This window comes from Neltuma alba, unplaced genomic scaffold, assembly GCF_004799145.2.
Source record: "Neltuma alba isolate B1F8T4 unplaced genomic scaffold, ASM479914v2 tig00011210_pilon, whole genome shotgun sequence".
In the NCBI taxonomy this organism is placed as follows: Eukaryota; Viridiplantae; Streptophyta; class Magnoliopsida; order Fabales; family Fabaceae; genus Neltuma; species Neltuma alba.
In genome coordinates this window covers 69756-78930 of record NW_021635934.1, presented here as the reverse complement: position 1 = coordinate 78930, position 9175 = coordinate 69756, and the positions used below count along the sequence as shown (strand labels likewise).

The 9175-nt window shown below is 33.0% G+C and overlaps 1 pseudogene; it reads right to left on the bottom strand.

The window, feature by feature from the left end:
- Positions 1–2987: 2987 nt before the first annotated feature.
- LOC114762330 (G-type lectin S-receptor-like serine/threonine-protein kinase At4g27290) overlaps positions 2988–9175 on the bottom strand; it is a 15889-nt pseudogene continuing 9701 nt past the window's right edge.

Here is a 9175-nt window from a genome sequence, read left to right as displayed (position 1 = left end):
AGTTACCAATGTCAGCAATGATAAGAGAAAAGTTAGGCTCTTTGGCACTAACATGTCCAATAAGATTAACGCTTGGGCTTGGCCAAAAAGGCTTCTTGTTTTTCGTGCCACTCACTATTTCTAATAATAGTACTTCAAAGCTGAAAACGTCATATTTGACTGAGAATAGCTCATGAATTGCATATTCAGGAAACTATGTAACCACTATTATACATCATAAAGAAATTAATATCATATTCAGTTAATGTGCATATATTCAAAATAAAGATATCATAAAAACACACTTACTATGTACTAACTATTTGTCTTGTGTTATCTTCAATTTATCTCCTCTAAATATTCTTGCCAAACCAAAATTAATATTTTTGGATTTAATTCACTATCCAATAATATATTGCTTGCTTTGAGGTCTCTATGGACAATTTTTAATTCAGAATCTTGATGAAGATACATGAGTCCTCGAGCAATTCCTTGGATAATGTGAAAACGACCAATCAAGATGTTTACTTTCAGAACCTACAAATTTTTAATGTAATGATACTCATCATTACCCAGGGAGAAATAAAAGAAAAGGATATAAGTAAGCTAATTGATAGTTCTTTAGTCATACGAACCAAAAACAAATGAATCTAAGCTCTTGTTGGGCATATATTCATATATGAGCATTTTCTCCTCTCCTTGAATGCAACAACCAAGAACCTTAACAAGATTACGGTAGTGAAGTTTGGCACACAATTTGACTTCATTCATAAACTCATGCAGACCTTGGCAAGCAAGAACTTTGTGAAAGCCGTTTGACCGCCATCTCTTGTCCGTCTACAAGTATACCCTGCCATTTTTACCTCATATAAATGATTCTGAATGTGTAACATCATAAATCAGCAAGAATAATTGTAAACTTTCACTCTTAGTAAAAGTTGATTGCATCCTTGCCTTGTATACAGGACCAAACCACTTTGGCCAAGCTTGTTGTCTGATGAGAAGTTATTAGTAGGCATTAGCGATTACTGCAAAGTCAAAGATGCGTTGCTCTGTATTTCCTTCATAACCTTCTTCATTGTTCATTTCTATCAAGGTTTTTAGCTCCATATTTCTATCAATCCTTCTTCATTGTTTGCTGTTAGCAAGGTTTCTTTGTTCAATTTTGTACATTAATGTAGTAGATAAATAAAAAAATTGGAAGGATTTTAATATTACTCCTTTAATCCTATTTATAAAGCACTTCCAACATATTTTAAACAGATCAAGAAAAATCTTAAAATGCATGAACTCTCCATTAAAATATAACAACTTTTTAACTTTACCTTCATTTAATATCTTCATCTTTAAAGAAAAAAACTAGCTACACTATAATAAATGATGGACAAAATAATATATTCATATTAAAAATTTAATAAAGTGACTTATAAATAGGACCAGAGAAGTATTATACTTGGTTTAGAAAATAACAGAATTTCACATTTTCCTTTTAGAAAGAGAGGATTGGAAAATTTTGATTGATTGCAATTTTCCCAAAACGCTTAAGAAAAGCATGAAAAAAGGCGGTCACCCCAAAATGGAATTAGTATATCTTTGATAATTTTTTATTGTTTATCTACTCTCTTTTCATAGAAAAAAAATAGTTATATTGTGGTTAATCTTTATTTTATTTTAGGAAATTCAACATTTTCATTAAATTTACTTTTAAAACAACATACTCCTCCGGTCCTTATTATAAGACCCAATTTGACTTTTTATTTGGTCCTAATTATAAGACCCAATCCATTTTGTTTCTTATATTTATGCATTTTTTCCAAGATAATCCTTCTAATAATGATAGTTTTAGCCAATATACTTAATTAGCAAGGATATTTTAGGAATGACAACACTTATTTATTATAAATAACCAACTTAACTTACTTTCTTAATCTCCTCAGATAAGTCAATTGGGTCTTATAATTAGGACCGGAGGAGTATTATTTATTTTATATACATACGAATTAAAAAAAGTATTAGATTATTGCATTGGGTTGATGGAGGCAGCTAGCGACTACGCTGGAAATGCAAGTGAACTATGTTGCGAGGGACAAAAATGAAAATATTACAAAAAAAAAGTGCAAGTTTCTTCTTGGCCCTTTTATGTAAAATATATATATATATATATATGTTGGGGGTTAAATAAGTCATATTTTAGATTCTGAAAAGTAAACGGACGAATTAGCATTCCCTTGATGAATTGATCTACTAAATGAAAATCAAACAGCCCAAGCAGGTTGACTTGGTGTTCCTCAAGTCAGAATACCGTATACTTCACCGCTACGACAGGAGGCTTTTCAATGTGGGAATAAGGTAAGATAGTGATGACATATTTGGAATTCAAAACAACAACTTCAACTTTATTTTATATCTATCTGCCAATTACAAAGAGAAAGATTGGCCAAAATTCTTATAATACGACCAAGAGAAGAAAGATTCAGACCCTTTTCTTCCTCTTTTCTTTTAAAAACAAGATATTGGACAAAATTTTCATCTGTCATCATCAACGTATATTTTCAGCTTGTCTAAATGTAAGGAAAATTAGTTTTATTATAAGCAAATAAATTCATAAAATTGTTCACAACATAATCATATGGTGAGTTTTAATCATTTCTACAACTGTGATCTTATTTGTTGTTCAATTCCGATCCCGATAGTTCAAACAATAAAAAAGTAAAAAAAAAAAAAAAGAAGTTCTTTTTAGGATGCTACAAGTTAAAATTTGCGAGGTACCTACTACTAAACTTTCCCGGAACAAGTTCGTGCAATTTTCATGCATAATGTATTCTTTCATTTGTCTGATGCAACTTTTTATTTTCCCCCCAAAATGGGGTAAAACACAATGGAAGAAGAAATTGTTTATTAAACTCAAGCACAATGCCCAAAGAAGGGAGCTATTTAGAATCAACAATATCTTTCACTATTGCAAATACACAGGCTTTTCCTTGAGAGTGCTCTTATTAGTGGTCCAAAATCAATAAGTAAAACTGACCTTACCTGGCTTCTAACAAGGTGATAGATACTTTATTAATTGAAGGATTTGTATGACTATTAGGAGATTCTCTCTTAATTGGGATGTTTTCTAAAAGTAAACCAGGTTCTTTAGGTTCAGGCAAAACACCTTCACTACTCAACATTATGACAACAGATGTCATGTTTGGCCTATCATTAGCATGGTATTGCACACAAAGAAGACCGACATGGATGCATCGTAATACTTCTGATTCAACGCAAGATTCCCCCAAATGTTTATCGGAGAATTCAAGTGGGATTCCCTCATTCCACAACCTCCATGCCTACAGCAATTCGAAACATTGAATCAGTAACCAATTTCAGCAATGATAAGAGAAAAGTAAGGCTCCTTGGTACTAACATGTCCAATAAGATTAATGCTTTGGCTTGGCAAAAAAGGCTCCCTGTTTTTCATGCCACTCACTATTTCTAATAACAATACTCCAAAGCTGAACACATCAGATTTGATGGAGAATAGCCCACAAATTGCGTATTCAGGAGCCATGTAACCACTATTACACATCATAAAGAAATTAATATCATATTCAGTTAATGTGCATATATTCAAAATAAAGATATCATAAAACATACTTACTATGTACCAACTATTTGTCTTGTGTTATCTTCAATTTGATCTCCTCCAAATATTCTTGCCAAACCAAAATCTGATATTTTGGATTTAATTCACTATCCAGTAATACATTGCTAGCTTTGAGGTCTCTATGGATGATTTTTAATCTAGAATCCTGATGAAGATACATAAGCCCCCGAGCAATTCCGTGGATAATGTGAAAGCGCTTGGACCAATCAAGAAGTTTTCTTTTAGAACCTACAAATTTTCAATTTAATGATACTTGTCATTGTCCGAGAAAGAAATAAAAGAAATGGACGCAAGTCTGCAAGTTGATAGTTCGTTAGCCGTACAAACCAAAAATAAATGAATCTAAGCTCTTGTTGGGCATGTATTCATATATGAGCATTTTCTCCTCTCCTTGAATGCAACAACCAAGAACCTTAACAAGATTACGGTGCTGAAGTTTGGCACACAATTTGACTTCATTCTTAAATTCTTGCAGCCCTTGGCAAGAACTTTGTGAAAGACGTTTCACCGCAATTTCTTGTCTGTCCACAAGCATACCCTGTCATTTTTACCTCATATAAATGATTCTGGATATGTAACATCATAAATCAGCAAGAATAATTGTAAACTTTCACTCTTAGTTAAAGTTGATTGCATGCTTACCTTGTATACAGGACCAAAACCACCTTGGCCAAGCTTGTTGTCTGATGAGAAGTTATTAGTAGCATTAGCTATTACTGCAAGGTCATAGATACGTTGCTCCGTATTTCCTTCATAACCTTCTTCATTGTTTATTGCTATCAAGGTTTTTAGCTCCATATTTCCGTTAGATCCTTCTTCATTGTTTGCTGTTAGCAAGGTTTCCTTGTTCAATTTTGGACATTAGATGTAATATATAAATAAAACACAACTATTAGTAGCATTAGCTATAATTTATATGTAGCTCCATATTTCCTTAGGAGCCTTTGTCGTTGTTACTTAGTACACTTTGGTAAACTAAGTGAGAAAAATAGTCAAAGAAAAAAACAAAGAAAGGAAATCATTCCGTCCATTAGGAAACAAATTGGCATCAAGCTCAACCATGTTCAATTATACTCCAGTAATCACAAGATGGGAAAAGCGGGAGAAAAGTGAAGGCGGTTGCAATGGGAATGCTTACCTATAGAGTTTCTTCTAAGCTTGCAAACGCAGAACAAAGTGAAAAGCATCATAATAGCCAATACAATGGTCACCAGTGCTGTAATCACCATTGTTGTATTTCCATTAGCTCCATCCTGTTCAGCTTCACAACAAAATGAAGAGTTAATAGACAAAAAGTTGAGGTCGCTAAAGGATCCAAGAGATGATTGAAAAATGATCACTAAAAGGCCGCACCTGTTTCTGGAGAAGCAAGGCGAATATATAAATCCTGGTCATCAAAGGGAATCTGCCTTATATCAATTAAATCACCGAACCACATAGCACAACCACTTCCTCCTCCCCTGACATCTAAATTAGCATAAGCAGTACAAGAACAATTTTCCCAGCATTTGGCTTTGCATTCCACAAGTGTCATACTTGCATTGACCCAAGAATATTTAGTATCTGGCAATTTGAGCCCACTAAATTTGACAAAATAATCCCTGTTTTTTTCCTTGCAACTCCATGATTCATTACGGGTGCATCCTTCAGACCAGTCCATTGCATTCCATCTCTTGGGTGATTTTGGAAAAAAGCCCGTCAAGCACTGACAAATTGGTGTTTCACCCTCAACGCAGTTTCCATTAGGGCCACAACGGCTATATCTATCGCAGTTATCAATCGGTATATAACTGAAAGTGATCCACCTTTGATCTTCTTCAATCCATATCATGTCCAGTACTGAGTATAATGTCTGGTTCAAGACAAATCTGGTAATCAGTGACTCATTTCTCACATTATAAACGAAATACACCTCATCTTTATTCCAGACAAACTCTCCTTCATGAAGTGGATTGTTCGTTGCATGAGAAATGCCACTGAACCGGACACCATTCCAGGGACCACTCCTTATATACTCTGTTGTGCCCTGCCTGACTACGTCTTCAGGATAATTGTGTAGTACAAGTTCATCTGTAAGGTCTCCAAAGGAAGGGTCATCCCAATTCTTCCATGCTGTAAAACGTCGATTGAGACCAGTTCTGAGGTCCCATCCAAGCTTCATTCCTGGCAAAATTGAATCAGAAGGATAGTCAAAGCTTTGCCACAAATAGTTGTGAGGCTTTTGATCTTTCCCATCTCTTAGAACCAAGTTTCCAGAGCCTAAAAGCTGCACAATTGGACTCCAAGCTTTTGTGGTGGAATTTCCTGACCAAACAACTGTCTCGTTTTGGCCAAGAAGCACAAGATGTCCCTCTGTGTTTATTCTCAACATGCCAAAGTTGTTTTTGATAGGTCTGCCTCGGTTGGCAACCCAAACAACAGTTTTACCTGGGATTTTGTGGTACCAGACTCCAACATAGCGGTCTGTGGAACTACCAGGGCTAAAGAAACCCAATTCAAAGATTTCATTTTCAGAAACCAAGGTCTGGCCGTCAGGAAGAGACTCGAACTGGGTGAGGGTATCAGTTGCAAAAGAAAATCTAGGGAAGAACAAAAGCAGATTGGGAAGAACAAGCAAATAAGGAAGGATAGCCATGGATTCAATGAATTTGTCTAGCCTAGATTAAATAAATATACCCATGATCCTGATGGGGCACATGTTGAAAGGGCAGCCCACCAGAAGGCAGAAGTATGCGGGTTGACTTGGTGCTCTTGCAGTGCGAAAAAACTGTTCTCTTTCCTGCACAATGCAAGAATAAGATAATGACTTTCTGACATCGTATTCAGAATTCCAAACCCAAAGTTCAAATTCAACGTAATGCTTTCTGCCAACAAACTAACAGATCCTTGCACGTGTACTGAGATCCATCAAATGCTTGTAGCAGGGTCAGGGAAAGGAAGGATCAGGCCTTTCATTCTAAATTTTTATTGTTTTTTAGCAATGGATTCAACATAATTGATTTCTTTTTTTCGATAATGAACGTAATTGATTTCTACAATCAAGTTGTTCTTTGCTCCTTTTTACGTCAATGAAATTATCGTTTTTTATATTAAAATATTATACGAAAATAAAAAAATAATGATATGGTTATTATTTCTTAAAGAAAAACTAAGTGACAATCTATTAATAGATATATAGTATACAAATTTTGACGGGATCAAATGATCATGAATTAGTCATCAATAAAACATTCTTATCGTTGAAGTTGCAAGGATTTCAAGGGTTTCAAAGTTTCAATGGCAAATTCAATAAGATTTTGCTACCTACATTCCTTTTTGGGACCATGTAACAGCAAAAGAAAGAGGGAGAATTATTACGAGAAAAAATGTAATTGTCAAAAAACAGTTTCGCAAGTAGACAAACATATACCAATGTATTCTGATATAGAAAACAATGGTAATTCCGTATTATATTTATTTATTAGGATTTCATAATTCTCCTGAAAAATGATTCACATATGTTAGAGGAATTTTATTTTAATTTGCGGGGAAGTACTTTTCTTAAATGTTTTTGAGTTTACCAAACTCCTCCTGAATAAATTAAGGGAGAATTATAATGAGGTCCAAAGGAAGAAAAACAATTGAAAAACAAGTCCCAGAGGTTGTCATTCTCACTATAGGACTTGTCATTATAGGTTGTTGAGGTTGTTATTGGGACCTTTCGGTAATTATTTCTCTTCTATGGGATTTAATTGTAATTCTCTCATAAATTAATGGTCTTATTAAAAAAATAATAACTTGGCCTTATTGTTTAATTTGAATAGTGTCCACGCATGTTTTCTTGATGGTCAGCTTTCAAAATGAGTTATATATATCATATATACAAAATAATAATCGCTATCAAATATATAAACTTTAGTCATCATGTAATTAACGACATTAAATGTTTGTTTGGATTGGTTTAAATAAGTGCTTATAAGCACCTTTTATATAAATTGAGATAAATTTTCTCTCGCATACTTACCTCATACTCTGGAAATTACAATTAAAAAACTATTTAAAAATTATTCCAAAGGGGTCCTGAAAAACTGCAATTCAAATTCTCCGTTAATGAAAGGAATTGTTCACCTAATGTACACGAAGAGACAACTATTTGCCACCTTTCTTTCTTCTTTTTTTTCCCAGCGTGGTTGACAAAATAGTTTAGCAACAAGAAAATAATGCAGCGTAGGTGAAGGGAAAAAATTGGAAGGGTTTTAATATTACTTCTCTTATCCTATTTATAAAACACTTCTAGTATATTTTAAACAGACCAAGAAAAACTTTAAACCGCATTAACTCCCCATTAAAATACAACAACTTTTTAACTTTACGTCTATTTAATATATTCATCTTTAAGAAAAACTATCTACACTATTATAAATGAAAGACAAAATAATATATTTATATTAAAAATTTAATAAAGTGACTTATAAATAGGACCAAAAAAGTATTATGCTTGGTTTAGAAAATAACAGAATTTCACATTTTCATTTTAGAAAGAGAGGATTGGAAAATTTTGATTGATTGCAATTTTCCCAAAACCCTTAATAAAAGCATGAAAAAAGGCCGTCACCTAGGAAATTCCACATTTTCATTAATTTACTTAAAAATAACATATTATTTATTTTATATAAATACGTATTAAAAAAAGTATTAGATTATTGCATTTGAGTACGGTTGATGGGGATTTACATTGGGTGTTCATCAGTTTTGATGAGCACCCAATGCTCATCAGTTCCAGATATGGACGGTCCAGATTTATTTTTATTTTTATTTATTTAAAATAATTATTTTAATAGGTATAAGATAACAAATAAAAATAATCTCTTAACTATCATTTTTTAAAAATATAATTTTTTTATTTGAAAATAATTATTTAATAATATTAAATCTAAACCGTCCAGATTACTTATCAGGTGATAAGCATCGGTGGTGAGCATCAAATGAGGACCCATGGAGGCAGCTAGACGACTGCGCTGGAAATGCAAGTGAACTATGTTGCGAGGGACAAAAATGAAAATACCAAAAAAAAAAAGTGCAAGTTTCTTTTTGGCCCTTTTATGTAAAATATATATATATTTGTTGGGGGTTAAATAAGTCGTATTTTAGATTCTGAAAAGTATAAGGACGAATTACCATTCCCTTGATGAATTGATCTACTAAATGAAAATCAAACAGCCCAAGCAGGTTGACTTGGTGTACCTCAAGTCAGAATACCGCATACTTTACGGCTACGACAGGAGACTTTTCAATGTAGGAATAAGGTAAGATAGTGATGACATATTTGGAATTCAAAACAAAAACTTCTACTTTATTTTATATTTATCTGCCAATTACAAAGAGAAAGATTGGCCAAAATTCTTATAATACGATCAAGAGAAGAAAGATTCAGACGCTTTTTTTCCCTCTTTTCTTTTAAAAACAAGATATTGGACAAAATTTTCATCTGTCATCATCAACGTATATTTTCAGCTTGTCTAAATGTAAGGAAATTAGTTTTATTATAAGCAAATAAATTCATAAAAT